This window comes from Manis javanica, chromosome 5 (genome assembly GCF_040802235.1).
Source record: "Manis javanica isolate MJ-LG chromosome 5, MJ_LKY, whole genome shotgun sequence".
NCBI classification, from domain to species: Eukaryota; Metazoa; Chordata; class Mammalia; order Pholidota; family Manidae; genus Manis; species Manis javanica.
The window spans coordinates 166,195,985-166,215,314 of record NC_133160.1 but is presented as its reverse complement, the minus strand read 5'-3'; the positions used below and the strand labels follow the sequence as shown (position 1 = coordinate 166,215,314).

The following is a 19,330-nucleotide window of genomic DNA, read 5'->3' as shown; positions in this document are numbered from 1 at the left end:
TTTGTTTCTCCAGGTGTGGCATCGCAGAAATCCTGGGGTAGCTTGCTGGCCTTGATGGCTTTGGTTGGTGTATAAGTTTCTTATTGCTACTGTAACAAATTGCCATACATTTAATGGTTTATAACAACACACATTTATTATTTTCCTTCTTTTTTCTCTCCCTCCCTGCCAAACTTCCTTTCTTCCTCAGAGATATGATAGACAAAGAATTACAGTCTAGATAGGGATTATAGACCAAAGTTATTTATAGAAACTGTATAATTTCAAAGATTGAATAGCATGTGTTATTTCAACAGAATCTTGTGAGTTTCCATGAGGGGGTTTATGTTATTATCTTCATTTGCAGATGAGGAAGCTAAAGCCCCACAATTTGAAGAAAGTCATGTACTCATTCCACGCAATCTCAGTCCAGATCTTTCAGCCGCCATCCTCTTTCGCAGTAGGCCACCCCATCTCCCTCATCCCCATTCCATCCATGATGTAGTTTCCTTCTGAACTTTCCAGTGTATTACCATATACTTCTAAAAGCTTACTTAGAAGCTCTTTGTTTTTGCCTGGAAGATGAACAAGTAAAATGTACTTTCTTGAAACTGTTATGGATGGAATTTCTATAACCAGGGTCATAGGCTGGTGCTATTTATTACTGAAGGTGCATGATTGCTTTCTTTTTCAGCAAAAATAAATGGAGCAGATGGAAAGCGAATGGTCTGGGGTCCATGAGAGTTCACACTCTCAACCCTGGGTGCCCAACTACCAACCTACAAGCCAAAGGAGAATCGCTTGGACGGAACTCAGGCTTCACCTGCAATTCTTCTTACATTAAACATTCTTCTTAATTAGCCAGCCAACATGAACTCAGAGGCCAGCAGGATTTAACTACCTGCCAAGATGCCACGTCTCCCTGACACCTCAGACAGGAGGCCATGGATCAATGAGTAATTGTCACTGAAGCTGAATGCTTCATTTGGGACTGCTGAAAATGACTTTCATTGAAAGAAAAGACCTGAAACAGGAGCTCTAACAAGGATACTGACAAGAGGGGGGCAGGGTGGTACAGGAGAAAGAGGACAGGCTCTGTTTAGAAGTAGACAGCTCATGGCTTTGGTCCTATCACAGCATCTTCTGAGTACTGGGCCACAGATCATTCTTTTTGCCTGAATTTCCCAAGCTTTGTGCCATGTAATCCCACTTCTTTGGTTATAGCTGATGATGGTGTGGGGCAGTTTCCTTGCCTCAGGTTACCATGCATATGCACTTTTGAGGGCACTTTGAAACAGACTGTTCACTTCACATTGGATGGGGACAAACATACTCATTTACACACCATTTATTCGAGCATAAGAACTGAAAGGCAGTGAAGCATACAGCTGACATCCATTCACACCGATTCTGCTATTCTCATACTTCTAGCATCTCTTTGCTTTTCTTCACATGCAGCTCGTAATCTCATTTTAAGTTCAGTGAAAAGGCACAAACACTTAGCAGATTTAAATAAACTCTTGAACAAATTGCCTCCACTTTTATACCCAGTGACCACCATCCATACCCGTAAATTCTACTTTCACCCCTGCTAATTTCTAGAGGTAAATTGCCCATGTTCCTCTCTAGGGCTACTTGTGCCCCAGGCCCCATCTCTTCATGCCTTTCCAATGACATCACCCCATTTGTTTTTCCCTCTATTCTGGAATATTATCATCAAGGTAAAAGCACTGTTGTTTTACCGTCTTCAAAAAAAATCCCTCCTGACTGCACTTCCTCCTTCAGCTATCACATTCCTCCCTTCCTCTTTGTAGGAAAACTTCTTAAAGGGACGCATGTACTCAGTGTTTCCAATCCCTCCCCTCCCACTATTTCTTGAATGACCTCCATTTAGACGGTCATCCTTACAGTCCACCTACACTCCATGAGGTCGCCAGTGACTTCCATGATGCTAAATTCTATGATCTATTCTCATTTGCCCTGCCAGCCAGATTGGTACAGTTAATCACCTTCTCCTCCTTGAAATACTTCCTTCATTAGATTCCAAGAATTCACACTTCCTTGATGCCCCTCCCTTCTCCATGGTTCTCTTCTCCTTGATCTTTGCTGTTTCTTTCTCTATTCCTGACATTGGAGCAACACAGTTCTCGGTCCCCAGTTCCTTTCGCTTCTCCATCTGTGGTCACTCCCTTGTTGCAGCCAGTCTAACTGAAGCAGGGCAGAAACATGGGACAAGCATCATGATTGATTTTTCCTGCCTATGATGAAAAATGCTGAGATTTAAACAGTATAGTATGAACAGGAGGGACCCCATCTTAAAGCTATAATTCCACTTAGAAAGGAGAGAGTTGAGGAATAAAAGTCTTAACATATTCTTTAGCAAACAGACAATAACTCAGCCTATCTTGGGGGCAGGGAAGGTGGTCTTGATTGATATGTTCCTAGAGGGAAGCTGCTATCCTAGGGAGGAATCGGATCTTAAATTTTTTGTGTTAAGTTAATTTTTCAAAATTAGCTGGAGGACTGAAAGCAGAGGAGAGGAGACATGGTGTCTGTCACCATAGATAAGCATCTTGAGACAACAAGTCAAGCCTACATCCAAAACATCCCCTCTCCCCTTTGCCCCATTCTTAAAAGCCTTAAAAGACAGAGTCCCCCAACTTTCAGTGCACATCCTCTCTGAGACACCCGCACTTTCCTTTCTTTAAGTGTGTACTTTCAAATAAAGCTTTCCCACTGGTCAAATTATTGCAGTTTTGTCTCTTTGCTATTTCATTTTATTTCCACGTCTTCACTCTGTCTCAGCTATACTCTTAATAAGTAGGCAGGGGCTACTAGGAACTCAGATTTGGGCCTGCATGTTTCCCTCACCTGGGTGACCCGGATGACACTGCAGCTGTGCAATCTGCTCTTAATTGCCTGCCTGAAAATCTCCTTCCTTTGGGAAGTTTTCAAAACATAATCTTACTCCATCCTGTGTTCCGTGGCTCCCCCAAATCCTGGAGTGATTGGGGCTGGTCCCCCCACTGTGCAGATCCAAGTGGACACAGGACACCAGGTGAACCCGGCTCCAGGAGTTGGCAAGGGAATCTGCCCTAGGCCAAGAACTGTCCCTTTTTCCCTCCGCACTTTCCTGCTCTCTGGTGCCTGCAAGGCAGCTGCCATTCCCTGCTGCTCTTGCTTTAATGAACTCCTTCCTTACCTACACTCACCTGACCTGTATGAGAACTCTTTCTCACCCAGAGTCAAGAACCCTCCCACGCTCAGGTGGGGGCTTCTCCTAGTGCCTCACCTAGTGAGCAGGGAGGGACCTCCCAGATGCAGCTGCCTGGAAACAATGATGTTTAAGCTCACCTATGTGTTGAAGCATCCAACCTTAGGCTTCCTCACCTCTTCCCTGAACTTTAAATTCTTGTGTCCAACTGTCTGCTGGTCATCTCCCCTTGCATGTAAATGGATATATGAAACCTAACAAGTCAAAAACTGAACTCCTAATCTCCCCCAACCCCAACTTGATAGCCTAGCAATCTTATTCAGCTCAGACAATGGAATCTCAATCTTCCCAGAGGCTCAGGCTGAACAACAAACAAACAATAAGCTCTTAGTGTCGTACTCATCTCCCTTCTTTCTGTCATGTCACATATTCTACTCAGTTCATCTGGAAATCCTTAGTCCTTCTTTCAAAATTATATAACCAGAATTTGACTCCTCACCATTTTTACCATTCGCCAGGCCCAGCCCACCTTTAGTTCCTGCTTTAGTTATGGCAATAGCTTCTGAACTGACCTTTCTGTTTCCATCTTCACCCTCCTACCATCTGTGCCCAACACAGCAGCTAGAGTGATCTTGTTACAAAATAAGTCTGATCAAGCCATGTCTCTGCTTTAAAAACCCACCTTAAATGGCCTTTAAGGCCCAGCATGATCTGGCTATTGTCAAGTCCCTGACCTCACCGCACTACCCTCCCTGGCTTATTCCTCCCTCTGCTCCTTGAACATGACAAGCCTGCTCTGGCCTCTGTGACTCAGTACTTTTGTTCTCACTGCCTACAGGATTGATGGACACCTTATCTCCTTTGTAAATCTTTTCTGAAATGTCACCTTCTGAAATCGAGGACCTCCCATGAACACCCTATGTGAAATCACATAACCCATCACTTCTCTCTCTGTTGAATGAGTTTTGTCCATAGAAATCATCACCTTTTAGTATACTATATGATTCGTTTATGTATTTGTTTGGGTCTACCTTCTAATCTGGACTATAAATTCTTTAAGTGTATACTTTCAAATAAAGCTTTCCCACTGGTGAAATTATTGCAGTTTGGTCTCTTTGCTATTTCATTTTATTTCCAAGTCTTCACTCTGTCTCAGCTTTACTCTAAATAAGTAGGAAGGGGCTACTAAGAGTAAGAGCATAGATTTGGGCCTGCATGTTTCCCTCACCTGGGTGACACGGATGACACTGCAGCTGTGCAATCTGCTCTTAGTTGCCTGCCTGAAAATCTCCTTCCTTTGGGAAGTTTTCAAAACATAATCTCACTCCACCCTGTGCTCCGTGGCTCCCCAAATCCTGGAGTGATTGGGGAGAGTCCCCACACTGTGCATACTCCTTCTTTCAAAATTATATGCTTTTACTATATGGGTTTGTATTTAAGTATAATCAAATAGCCCTATATGACAAATAAAATTCTTCAGAGAAGTACTCAAGCTAAAATATGGATGAAACTATAAAATTAGTGGTTGCAAACTATAATAAAATAACTTCCAGGATAAAATCTTTAGGTGAAAGGCTAGTGGGAATTTTATAATGAAGGAGTCAGTAATTGCTATCTGAATGCACCGGTCAAGTTCAGCAATACCGAACTTGGCTTGTTTCATTATTGCGGGCAATGTGAAGGTCACAGGACCAACTGTGAGATATTTGTGCCAAGGGAAGTTAAATTCTAATCTAACCAGAACTCCAGAACTAACTTACATTTATAAGAAAGAAAGTAGACAAATAAACCAGGTAAATATAACCACAAAAAGCAAAGAGATGAGTAAAGGGTATTTGATGAGCATATTGCTCAAGGCAGGATTTTCCTGGGAGTTAATAGAAGTGCTATTAAACTGTTGTGTGTATGTGATGGGGCATAACAAACTAGAATAGTTCCATGTAAACTGTAAAGTGTTATTACTTGGAATATGAATATTCTAAAGGACAACTGACCTGTCTTCCACAAATCAGTAGCATAGGAGAAAAAAGAAGGGGATTAATAGGTAAATGCAATGAGTAGATCTTGATTCCTAGTTTTGTGTATGTATTCTGTGTATTTGTTTTACAAAGAACATATAAAAAAAACATGAAAATAAGCAGTGAAATTCAGTTATGCCCTGGGTATATAATCATACCAAGGAAGTAGTGATAATTTTATGAGGTGTTATAATGGCATTATAGTTTGTGAGAATATATTAGAGATAAGTACTAGACATTGGAGGAATGAAGTGGAGTCTTGGATTTGCTTTACTAAACTACAGCAATCAATTTTTGAAATGCACAGATAAATCAGTTATGGAAAATAACTGAAAATTGTTGAATCTGGATAGCAGATATGTAGATTTATCAAGCAATTCACACTACTTTTGCATATGCTTAAATATTTTCTTATAAAAGCCTCTGGTGTCACTCATATGTTCTAAGGAATGACAAGCCACTATCCCCTTTTGCCATGAACTTGGGGGTATACTGCACTCTTAGAAATAATGGGACCTCAAGGGACTATATCCTGGCATGTTTTTTGTATATCTCTATGTCCTTTTCATTCACTCCCAACACAACAAACCTAGGGCCATACTGTCCTTTCAACCAGTAAGAGTCTAAATACCTTACCTGAATTTGAATTCCAGCTCCAGCAATATGTGTGTGAAGAGTGTCACACATTTTTAAGCTTAAGATTCCTGTAATATAAAAATAATAAAATGAATATACTGTAAGTTTGTGGGGAGTATTACAGGTAATGGGTATAAAACACTCGTGCAGAGCTTGGCATACATCAGGTGATCTTTCCTCACTTCCCTTCCAGCAGAGTCATAACCAAGATATAGATTCTTCTGAGTCACACCAGTTAGTGAAAAAACAGCCACAGGACAAGTGGCTACCTGCTGATTTCAGATCACATGGATTTTATTGAAAATGCATTTATGTCTTCTGGCTTTTGATAGTACATCCTCAAGGTCAGTAAAGGTCAACAAGCTTGGTTCCTATCAAATTAGAAAGGATTACAACCTCTAGAGAATCATTCCTGTTTTTGCAATGGATTTTCATAAATACACATATATGCACACAATATTGAAGAATTCCAATATTGCAGTACAGCAGAGTAAAATTGCAAACAACTTAAACAATATCCCATGAACGTTTTTAACACTATCCATATCATTTTTAATCAAACTGAAACTTTAGATATAAATGATTAAAAACAACCTAGAAAGGGCACATAGTTTGTTTCCACTGAAGTTTAAAATAAATGTTTTAAGTATCAATTCCATTTCTCCTAATTGATCAGAGGTGTAGGTTTCTCTTGCTGATGGTCTTCCCCCTCCTTTGCCTGGGCACCAAAAGCTGTTTCTTATTAACTTGGCATCACCAAGATAGATGCTATTCTCAGATGTGTCCCCAAAAGAAACTATTTCTAGGGTATTGTGTTATTTCTATAGCTGTTGTTACTGCTGAATCTCACACAGTCCCCATTACCTTCCTAAGAACCTTCCCTGTGATAGCAATGTGGGCGAGGCACGCGTTTGCATGCAGTAGTTTTGTCAGCCCTCCCCATGCTCCATGGCAAGACCAAAGTCATTTGCTGCTGTTCAAGGAGAAACACTTACTTCCTCAGAACAACTAGGCTTGCAAATTCCTTACCCATTGTTAAATGAGCATGTTCAAACACGGTATCTTTTGAATGAACTTCAGACTCAAGATAAGCAGTCAAGGGTTTGATAAACTTTCTTTGACTTATCTAGCTTCATCTTCAACAATTCTTCTAGAGATAATCTTCACCCTAGCTTTACAGAATTACGTGTTCAGAGCCTTTTCAGAATTTCCTTTACGTGTTAATCTTTCCCCTATTTGTCCAGATAATGTTTACTTATCCTGTGCTATATGTGTCAAAAATCCTTCTTCCAGGAATTCTTCTGTATTAGTTTCCTGTGAATGTGGTAATAAACACTACAGACATGATGGCTTAAAATAACAGATTTATTCTCTTATGGTTCTGAAGGTCAGAGGTCTGAAGTCAGTATCACTGAGCCCAAGTTAGGTGTCAGCAGGGCCACACTCCCTCTGGAGGCCCTGAAAGGAGGTGGATTCCTTGTCTCTTCCAGTCCCTGGTAGCTGCCAGCATTCCTTGGTTTATGACCACATCACTCCAATTTTTAAGGCTAATGCATCTCTCAATGTCTCTCTTTGCCCCATATTCATACTGCCTTCTCCTCTGTGTGTCTCCATGTCAAATATCCCTCTGTCTTGCTTATAAGATTACTTCCGATAATATTTAGGGCAAATGTGGATAATTCAGAATAATCTCTCCATCTAAAGATCCTAACTTAATCACACCTGCAAAACCCCAAATAAAGTAACATTTATAGGTTCTGGGGATTAGGACCTGGTATATTTGGAGGAACATTGTTTGTTCTTTTCCCCCAATAACTCTGCTTCCCAGTCTGGATTATGAACCTCTTCTCTGAATATTGATCTGAAATCCTGTATTAACTTTATCATGGTATGTATGAGACAATGATGATGTTGATGACAATGACAGAATATTGCTGCTGATGAAAGCTAAGATGTATGCTTACAGGATGTGGGGCACTTCTCTAAGACTTTCAGATATTATATCAATTAATTCATACAACCACTTTAAGATATAGGTGCAATGTTCATCTCTGTTTTTCAGATCATGGGGCTCAGGTACCCATATCTAGTAAGAGGTCTTACTCGGGTCTGAATCCAGGCAGTTCAGTCCAGGGCCTGTGTAGTTTGCACCACAGATATGGATTCACTTGCTGTGTCCCCAGTTCTCTGTAAGATGCTGAAAGCCAGCCAATATCTCCGGCTTCTAGCATACAGCTGATGCTCAATGATGCCTGAGAAATACATTTACAGACAGATTCTCAAATGGCTCTGCCTTTAACCAGATATGGGGCCTCAGACGTGTGTGCAAACTTCTCAGGATCTCAACTATTTAATTAGGATGTTGGATTTTGCTTCATTGTTATGATCCTTAATGTTTTATGAATAGGTCATCTCAGAAGTCCATTTGACATCTAAACTCTGGCGATTGGATTAAGGTGACTGGTTCACTTTGCACATATTGCTGGTAACAGTGAGCTCCCAATCCAGGACACTATCAATGACCTATCACTTTGGGGGAGTTAACTTTTAACAGAAGTCATACGATGTCCATGCTCCAAAAGTTTCATAGGAATGTCTAAAGTATTGATGACATGTTTGCTCAAGATGGGCAAGTCACTTTTACTGCTGGCAGGAAACACTTTAGCCTTTTTGAATTCTCCTGGAAAACTGTTTTATTCATTTATTGCCTGTCATCTCTGCAGCTTCATGACACGGAATCATTGCTAGGTGATCTACCTGCCTAATAAATGAAAACTAATATCTCAATGCTTGGGTTTGAGGACCCAGGGCACCCACCTACATAACATTCTGCCAATGAGTTAATGAAATGTGAATTATAAATTCAGAAATTAACCTCAGATGTAAAAGTTGCGTGCATGCACACACATCCAGGGCCTATACACAAGTCACTTCATAAAGCATTTCTCAAATACGGGGATGTGAACCTTCCAGACACTCATAAATATTAATTGATCATAAAAGGAAATGTTGAAAAGTTATCAAGAGCACTGTATAGTGCTGACTTGGTCTCTGAGAACCCTGAGAAATCCTCTTCAGTTAGAATAATAATCATGGAAGCATGAGCCAAATAAAGGACCTTCGGCAAAACTCAAAAAGGAGTTGCATGTGATTAACCTTCATTAGTATTAATGTGCATTATGGTCATGTCCTCAGTGACATGTGGCTGAGAAAAGTGTTCCTTTGGTGGTAGAACTGTCTTATGTCGTTGTCCTGTTGTTGTCTGGGTTTTTGATAGAAGTTGAAGATTGTGCACTGGCAGAGCTGTTTACTGTGGTGGAAGCAGGACAGGCTTTGCAGTCAGATAAGTCTGGACTCAGATCCCTGACACTGCTAGCCGGCTGGGTGGCTGGGTGCAAACTGCCTCACCTCTCTTCTGCAATATAAGGGAAGCAGTGATGGCTGATGACAGTCATTTTCATAGCAAGTTTCTATCGCAGGCTCTGCAGGGAGAAATGCTTTGAGAAAACCCATGTCTCAGATCCACATGGAAAGTCACTCTCTTTACCCTGGTTTAGGCTTTAGTTCCAAACCTGTAACTGAATTTTTTTTATATCTTATTTTTATTACATCTTTGCTCAGATATAAACCACATTCCTTAAAGTTCATGTTTCTAAAGTATACAATTAAATGATTTTAATATGTTCACAAAGTTGTGCACTGATCACCACTAATTCCACAATATTTTCATCATTCTCCAAAAGAAACCTCACCTTCTATTTCTCTCTCTTCCCATCTCCTGACAACCATTGATCTACTTTCTATCTCTGTGGATTTGCCTATTTTGGACATTTCATATAAATGGAATTATACAATAAGTGACCTTGTATGTTTACTTTATTTTAGTAGCATGTTTTCAAGGTTCATCCAGTTTATACCATATATTAAAACGCCATTCCTTCCTATGGTCAAATAATCTACTGTATGGATATACAACATTTAATTTTTCCATTCATCAGCTGATGGACATTTGAATTATTTCTACTGTAAATAATGCTGTTATGAACATTTCCTATACACATACTTTTTACAGACATTTGTTTCCAATTATTTGGGATATACGTATGAGGGGAATTTCTGGATCATTTTGAGTGGTAGTAAGAATAATGGCCCTCCAAAGATGTCCATATCCTAATTCTTGGAACCTGTGAATACGCTTATGTTACATGGCAAAGGGAAATGAAGTTTGCAGATGGAAATAGGTTCTGCATTTTTCCACTGGAGAGCTGGAAAGATCAAGAATAGGATTCAAGTCATGCACCTTCAAGCTTTTATTTTCCTCAAGGCGGATCTTAGTACCCTACTTTCTAGCTCCTGTTTCCCTAAGTCCCACTCATGGCATATTTATTCCTCTGGATCTTCCCACTTAACATGGTTTCCTTCCCCTGAGACTGCAGCACAGAGGGCTTAGCTGTCCACTAAGACCCCCCTGCTCCAGCCATGCCTGGGTCTCTCTGTGCTCTGAGGGTGATGGAGCCTTGGGAGGGCAGCAGGGTTAGCTCTTTTTGAAAACGTCCTTACAGATCTCTGGTCTGCAACCCTATTTAGGGTCTAAGAGTTTCCAGGAAGCCCTACTATGCCAGCTCCTGCTCTGTGTATGTTAAGCAGTTATCCCTAACTTCTGATAATCTCCTTGACTCTTGGCTATGCTCTTGGAGCCCCAAAAAGCTGGCTCTAGTCCTGTATCTGATATCCACTAGCTTTTTGATGTTAGACATGTTATCGCACTCTGCAGGAACTAATAGGCAGGGGCCTCTCACTACGTTACAGGACTATTTGGGTATCACATATGATACTGTATTGGAAAGTATGTACTGCAGTCTCCATCTCATGTAGCCAACTTATTTTAGGTTGTAGGAAACCACACACCTCAAATTCATTTTGCTATAGCTTTCTTCAAATGTTGTTTTTGAGTTCTCTCTTAAGATTCTTATCAATTTTTAAAAAACATTTTTGTGATAATTTTGAAAATAATTTTCAAGATTAAGTTCAGTATTTTCTAGATTGCTTGGAGGATTACCTCATAACAACATACTCCAAGCAGTTTTCTTTCTCATGTTCATGTGTTTTTTGTAATTGTGCTGTCATTAGTCAGTAGCACCTTAACTGTGGAAAAAGAAATAGAGTTTAACATGGAGATGATGTGTATTTCAAATAAAAATCAAATGGCATCACGACTCACAATACGAAGTTGAATAGAGGAACATGTTGGAAAAATTGAATTATTACACCTCATCAAAGTTACAACGACAGAAAATACACACACACACACTTTGCAAAAGCAACTATTATTATACTCACATTTCAAATGGCACTTCCAGTTTTGACAAAATGATTACAATTGACATGTGATCTGATGTTAATCATTTGGATTATAGTGGTTCTATAGTTTTGTCTGTGATCACTTTATAAATATTTTTAGGTCTTATAACTAGTATGACAGCTGTTAAGTGTAAGGTGATTGAAATGAGTTTGTATGTATGCATATTTGAGCTATGTTTAAATAAAATTATCCAGACAATACCAGGGGGTCTATGAGAATGCTATTTTTGTAGATAGAATCTATTCATTACTGAAGTCTGAGAAACAGTGGTCTGGTTTCCAGAGAGCAGGCTCTTGGGGAGCCTTAAGAAGGAGTTTGCATGGATGCTGAATGCACATCTTTAGGCCACAATGACAAAATAAAGAGATAAGAGAGACTTTCTCACCATGAAGGACAGAAAGCGGTACATTACCAAAAGATATATAAAACTCTTGGGCAAAAACTAATTAAAAATTATGAGGAGAGTGTGTTTTACTGGAATAGGAAGAAGTAAAATAAAAGAACATTTTGGGGACCTATTTTCAATATAGGAGGCCTTACTTAAAATTCTATTTCCACATTGTATCTTTCAATATCCCATTGACTGCATAACTTAATGTTCCTAAGCCTCAGTTTCTTCAGTTTTAAGATTTCTGCTTTACAGATTTATTATGTGGTGGTCAAGTAATATTTCAGAAGGGTAAAGTGCCTTGACGGCCACAAAGCTCAGTGTGTCTGAGGGTGATGTTACTTGATCTCATTTTGTTAGATGTTCATAAAGGGTCCCTGGAAATGTTTCTAATTCTTTACAATTGAACATCTCAACAAGAAGATAAAAACCCCTAGAAATCTCAAGGTCAGTGAAATAAGCAATTCTTGCATCTAATCTAAGGTGAGATCTTGGCAAATGCAGACTTGATATGTTCTATAAAAACACATCCTTGGGGAGATGGGATTAGGCCAGATCTCTAACTGACAGGGAATTTTTTATTTCTTTCAATAGATTTTCTTTATGTTAATCACAAAGCTTCTTTTACAGATTAAACAGACAATTCACATTCCTCCAGGGGGAAGGGTGTTCCCGATCTGGGACAAATACCCCATGAAACTGGTAAAACCAAAATAAGTCAAGGGAAAGGGTAGGTTGAGAGAAACCCTTTGATTGCTCACAATGAGGCCCGGCTCCATCCCTCCCCTCTGGCTGTGGCCTGCTCTCTCCCTTCTCCCCAGTCTCCACTAACAAAGTCTGCTTGGCGCTATGTGTCTGCCGTGGTGGTACCTGCTCACTTCCCTGCCCACCCCTTCTGGGAGGAACCCTGCGGGTGGGTTCCTGGTGACTGGCAGGCACCAGACCAATTACACACCAGGAACAGAACAGCTGTCCTCCCTCCATCCCTTGTCCCGGAGGCTGTGGGAGGCTGCAGCGGGAAACACCTATTGCTGTGTAAATGGACTAAGGCCAGGCAGGAGATTCTGGAAGTTCTGTGATTTACCCCACAATGACTTTTTGGGAATGACACATAAATGTGTTAGTAAGAGTCACAGAAATCCTGGATTAAGTCAGGGGTGGATCATCCTGGAGACCAGTGCAGGGAGAGCCCTTATTCAGGATGAACCCAGAACCCCCCGCCAGAGGAACTTGTGATCTCCTTCCTGAGCATTTGCTACAGATGTGTGTCCTCCTCCCACACATCTCCTTCATTATCTCTCTAGCATCAAGCTTTCTCTACTTGTCTGCATTGGCGGCTCTTTCCTGTTTCCCCACAGCCTGACTAGACATGGCTTTACCTGAAGGTATCCTCTCAGCTTCTGACCCCATTACAAAGGCTATGGTCTCTCCATGTTGCCAAATTCCACATTTGTAAGAGAGGAATTTGATACTGAGACTCAAATTTGCACACCAGGCCACACAAATTTAGCTCTGGAGTCCCACAGGTAACAGATAAAGGCCTAACTCCAACATTTATTAACTCTGTGACCTTAAGCAAGTGCCTAAACTCACAGAATCTCAATTTTCTCATAGTCATAGAGGGATAATTGTAGCTTTTAATCCTCATTATATTGCTGTGAGGAATAAATCAGATCATGTTTGGTAATTGCTTAGTCTAGTACATGGTATATATTGAGACATAAAAGAAATGCTAACTACTATTAGTGTCAGTTCTGGCTACAGACCAGAAATCAGGCTAATCGTGGGCTGTCTTTCTGTGGGGTGCCCACTGTTGGTCCAGAGCCACACCCACTGGGCACAAGAGGCCACGGGATTTTCCCTTATATGAGAGTATCAGCAGGCCAGGCATCTTGTAACTACATCTGCTCAAGGGATTATAGGATGTTGTTTTTTTATGAAGAACGGTAAAAGATCATGCAATAAAATCAATATATTCATGTAGGACTCTCAAATAACTTTGAAAAAATCCATTAATATTCAAAAATGAAAACTTCTTTCACTGCCAACAGAAGAAAAAAAGCCATCTGAGAAATTTTTTTAAATTTTATTTTTGCTATAACTAATCTACAATTACATGAAGAACACTATGTTTACCAGGCTCCCCCCTTCACCAAGTCTTCCCCACACACCCCACTACAGTCACTGTCCATCAGAGTAGCAAGATGCTGTATAATCACCACCTGTCTTCTCTGTGTTGTACAGCCCTCCCCATGCCCCCCACATGCTAATTATACATGCTAATCGTAAGGCCCCCTTTCTTTTTCCCCACCCTTATCCCTCCCTTCCTGCCCATCATCCCCAGTCCCTTTCCTTTTGGTAACTGTTAGTCCATTCTTGGGTTCTGTGATTCTGCTGCTGTTTTGTTCCTTCAGTTTTCCTTTGTTCTTATACTCCACAGATGAGTAAAATCATTTGGTACTTGTCTTTCTCCGCCTGGCTTATTTCACTGAGCATAATGCCCTCTAGCTCCATCCATGTTGTTGCAAATGGTAGGATTTGTTTTCTTCTTATGGCTGAATAATATTCCATTGTGTATATGTACCACATCTTCTATATTCATTCATCTACTGATGGACACTTAGGTTGCTTCCATTTCTTGGCTATTGTAAACACTGCTGCGATAAACATAGGGGTGCATCTGTCTTTTTCAAACTGGGCTGCTGCATTCTTAGGGTAAATTCCTAGAAGTGGAATTCCTGGGTCAAATGGCATTTCTATTTTGAGCATTTTGAGGAACCTCCATACTGCTTTCCACAATGGTTAAACTAATTTACATTCCCACCAGCAGTGTGGGAGGGTTCCCCTTTCTCCACAACCTCGCCAACATTTGTTGTGGTTTGTCTTTTGGATGGTAGCCATCCTTACTGGTGTGAGGTGATATCTCATTGTGGTTTTAATTTGCATTTCTCTGATGACAAGCTATGTGGAGCATCTTTTCATGTGTCTGTTGGCCATCTGAATTTCTTCTTTAGAGAACTGTCTATTCAGATCCTCTGCCCATTTTTTAATTGGATTATTTACTTTTTGTTTGTTGAGGTGTGTGAGCTCTTTATATATTTTGGATGTCAACCCTTTATCGGATCTGTCATTTATGAATATGTTCTCCCATACTGTAGGATACCTTTTTGTTCTATTGATGGTGTCCTTTGCTGTACAGAAGCTTTTCAGCTTGATATAGCCCCATTTGTTCATTTTTGCATTTGTTTCCCTTTCCTGGGGGGATATTTTCAAGAAGAGGTCACTCATGTTTATGTCTAAGAGATTTTTGCCTGTTTTTTTCTAAGAGTTTTATGGTTTCATGACTTATGTTCAAGTCTTTGATCCATTTCGAATTTACTTTTGTGTATGGGGTTAGACAGTGATCCAGTTTCATTCTCTTACATGTAGCTGTCCAGTTTTGCCAGCACCATCTGTTGAAGAGACTGTCATTTCCCCATTGTATGTCCATGGCTCCATTATCATGTATTAATTGACCATATATATTTGGGTTAATGTTTGGACTCTCTGTTCTGTTCCATTGATCTGTAGCTCTGTTCTTGTGCCAGGGCAGCCATCTGAAAATTTTAAAGAAACATTCACAAGGTATTATGGGTCCTCTAACTCATCCTGCGAACTGGGCAGGAGAGGGCGGAGCATCCTGAATGGACACATTTTACGATGGGCACAGCAGTACTTACCAGGCAGAAGGCGGCATATTCCAGTATCCCCATATTATTGGCAGTTACATATCTGCATGACCAAAATGGGCCTCCCCATTTCACACCTCAGTTTTCCTCAAAACATGAATGAAAAACTGATCATTTTAGTTTCTCAGCATGTATATTTCCTTTTAACAAGGTAGTTTGTGTTCAGAATCATGGAAATCTGGGTATTGTTAATAATCACTACCCTGAAGAATTTGCTAAAAACTTGCCAAGGGTCCTTAGCATTGGTTGGACGAATCCTTATATATTATCCTATAGATTCTATGAAAGAAGGTTTCTAGAGAAATTCTTGATCTATGGTGCTGTCATAGTGCTTCAAAATTGCCCTGAAATATTTCTGGGCCTCTCATGGCATGTCAGATGAAGGCTCAGAGGACTCCCACATCCGTGGGGCTCCTCCCAGCTCTTCCAGGCACTGAGGCCCCTCCCTGGGACTGCTTCAAACCTGAAGTTGGCCAAAGCTGTGTAGTTTGTGGCCAGTGGAGGACTGCCTCCCTGGTCTGTGGTTTGTGGTGTAACAAGTGTCCCCAGGCACTTGCACATGGTTCTCAGCGTAAACTTATCAAACAGGTATGCTTTTATTCTTTGGAAGAGCAAAAATAGAAAGATACAAAAGCAAAAAGAATAATTTAACAACTACCTGTGTACCTACCATCCATATTTAGCAGGTATTAACATTTTATAACATTTGCTTCACACATTCTTGTTAATCAAATAATATTACTGTGAAGTTGAAGTTCGAGGACACTTAGTCCTGTTCCATATCACCCCTCCTTCCCAATAGACAATTATTAGGATGAATGTGACAGGTAATTTACCAGTCAGATTTTTATACCGGAATCCATGAGCCATATTTTAGTTTTAAAATTTTTATACAAATATTATCATAACAATGTTTATCTTTCTGTGATTAGCTTAGATTTCATTCAACCTGATGTTTCTTAAAGGTCTGTGTTGGTGCATATAAATCCAATTCATTTGTTTTAATTGCTGAATTGTATTTCACCGATGAATGTTTAAGTTGTGTTTTTAGATTTTACCTGCAGCATCTGTCATCCCAAAACCAGGCATCACATACTTTACTGGGACTGCAGATTCAGAGTAAGGGCTAGATGGCCAACCTGTGGCACTGAGCCATCCACAATTCTTTCAGGGTGAAGGCTGTTTCCTTTTTTCTTTCCCCTTTTGAGTCGAAAATACCTTTCCACACAATTTTTTCTTAGGCTGCATCTTCACTTTACCTACAGTGTTGTGTATTGAATTTTATAAGCCATGCAGCAGCTCTTTTGATATTTCCACGTACATCTGAACCCCAGGGAAGACCATAGAAGTATGTTCCTTGAATTTATCAAACATTTTCATATATGCCAAAAAAGTCAGCGGCAGAGAAGAGCAGAATACCCAATTTCACTAGTAGTACTTCAGAACTGCCACAATTTCTACATTATCCCTTTAATTGCTCTCTGTCCCCTTTCTGTACAGGAATTCTCATGTACAAAATTGCTTTTACAAAAGACTCACGATCTCTTGTCTTTCTAAAAATGAGAATCGCACAAGTGATCATGTAATACACTGGCCACCATGAAGCTCAGAACCTAATTCGTGACTGAGTCACTGTGGCAGAACCGTGGACTTGCCCTGGGCTCTGAAGGTCTCCTCTGGCTTCATTGGACTCTTTCCCACCATATTCCAAATGGACTCAACTTGCTTGTAAGAAGAAGTGGTCATAGTTTAAGTAACCATATTGTTACTGTGCCAACTGGAAGCTGCTAAAAATGAAAGCCCACAAGGAAAGTAGTTAATATTATATACTTTTTTGAAACATCATGCTTTACACAGAGTGACATGTAAATGAACCTTCCATAGCTTCGCGAGACAAGCATTCATCTTAGACATGGTCTTCTTTAAGTGACTTCCAACTTCGGAGGATGATGCTTATGTTCTTTCCATAGGTTTACGTCTTTGGACCATGACATCACTGCAGGTCCTTCCTGTCTCACAGGCACTGTGTTTGATTTTGCCCTTTTTTCCCTGCCTTAGGATACAGTTTTATTCCAGTGATGGAAGGAAGGGCACAAACCAAGCAAACATCGTCATCACTAACAACAATAACGAAGTACATGTAGTGGTATTTTCACAGCTGGTCTTGGATGACAAAGACCTTTATAATTTTTTCAAGGCTGAATGTGTCAGGCACCATGGTAAGTGTTTTGCCTATGTATCTTATATTTTACTCCTCAACACAGGTCTCTGATACAGATAATGTTTTCTGGTTTTGTGGAGTAGAAATTACAGGTTCAGAAAGGAAGTGTTGATTTCCCAGGGTCACACAGCACGTACATGCCTGAATGAACATGTATAGCCTGGTCATTTGTCTCTAGGGCTAGTTCTTGTAACCACAAAGCTCTCTTTTGTAAGTAAGGTAAGTACAATTCATTTTTTTTTAAATGATGTTAAGAAACAATGATGTTTCTTATCAGCCATTGATTCAGTCTTGGAGCTGGAGAGTGCATTGCATTTTCTCAGTAATAATTAACTTGGGAATTATAACTTGAAAGAGGCTTGTTCAGGCTAGAGATGTGATAAATAAAAAACATCACCAGCTCTTCAGTACAGATGGCTGTGAGTCCTCCGTGCAGGCAGTAAGTTCTCCTCCTCTGGCAGGCCGAGAGGGGGGGATGTTTGCTTCCTCGTGGTGAAGACTCTCAGGTCGCTGGGTAGATAAGGTGGCTTTTTCTCCTGTGGAAGAAAGCTTGTCTCAGCAGGGCTCAGGCTGCTGGGTTTAACTCCTTCCAGCGGCCGGCGGTCTGCTATCCGCGGATAGCAGAACACGGTCTGATCAAAACCGTCTCTCCTACTTCCGTCTCCCTGCTTGCCCATCTCTGCCCTCCAGCTTCTCCATGCCGTGTCACACTGGAGAGCAGCTACTGAGATGGCTTGTGCTCCAAGGGGCACGAGGTGAATTTTCCTGTGTCAGACAGGACCCCAGGGAAGACAAATTGCAAGCCCCTCATGTCCTCTCATTGCTTTTTCAACACATCAGCTGCACAGGCTGACCTCTGCCCCCCTGCCTGTGCCCCTAGGACTGAACAGCCCCCTGAACCATCCTACTTCTCTCTGTCCCAAGACCTTTCCTCTGATTGCCTCTTTAATACCTCCAGTCCACTTCTCCCTAGCCTCATCCTGTCCAGGGCTCACATTACCTTCCTATCTGTCCCATTATGTTTGCCATTGTCTCTCTCTATCCTGATTTTACCTTGGCTCTTGAGGACAAAATTCACTTAAACAGATCTACTGGTAACATACCCTCTATTTCGCAAGCCCAGAGCTGACCCATCTTAGGATTCTGTTCTTTAAGGAATCCCTCTGTGTGTAAAATTGCAGTATTTCCAGAATCTCTCTCCTGGCCTTAGTGCATCTCCATATCAATAGGTGTTTCCAAGGGGTGGAGAGAAGTAGCCCATCTCCAAATCAGTAGGTAATTACAAGGAGGAGAGAGGACATATCTGGACCAGAGAGTTGGGTGGGGGTCCCTAATTTGCAGCCAGGTCATAAAAGACACTGGTGAGCAGAAGTGGATGACTGCTTGTAATCAATAAATGGGTTTCTCTCACTTTATTTCTCCCTTTGGCTGATTTCGATTTCAAAGGTATTTTGCCCCAGGCTGGGAAAATATATTCCCCCCCGGAGTTACATCCGCTCTTCTGCATATTGCCTCGGATGGTCCTAGATAATCTCTTCTCAGTGATCATAGAAGGGAACTGTCATCATGCTTCAAGGGAGGACCTCCATAATTCAATTTTATATCAACAGGAATGTAAGAACATGGGTATTATTCACAGAGCTGAACCTATAGCAAAGCATATAGTCAACAGGTCATCTAGATGACAGAGCACTCCAGAATGACTGCTGACTTGTCAAAACCAAGACTTCATATAGATAGAGCATACTTTTTGAGGGCAAAGTAGGTTAGTGACAACTAACAAA

General features: G+C 40.8%; 1 long non-coding RNA gene across 6 annotated transcripts in view; it reads left to right on the top strand.

The window, feature by feature from the left end:
* Window positions 1–4,294, top strand: part of LOC108393644 (uncharacterized) — an 80,031-nt gene extending 75,737 nt beyond the window's left edge. For all 6 annotated transcript variants that reach the window (XR_012131814.1, XR_012131815.1, XR_012131813.1 and 3 more), the window contains one exon: window positions 674–4,294. This is a non-coding gene — a long non-coding RNA (uncharacterized lncRNA). The remainder of the gene's footprint in view (window positions 1–673) is intronic.
* Window positions 4,295–19,330: the final 15,036 nt, after the last annotated feature.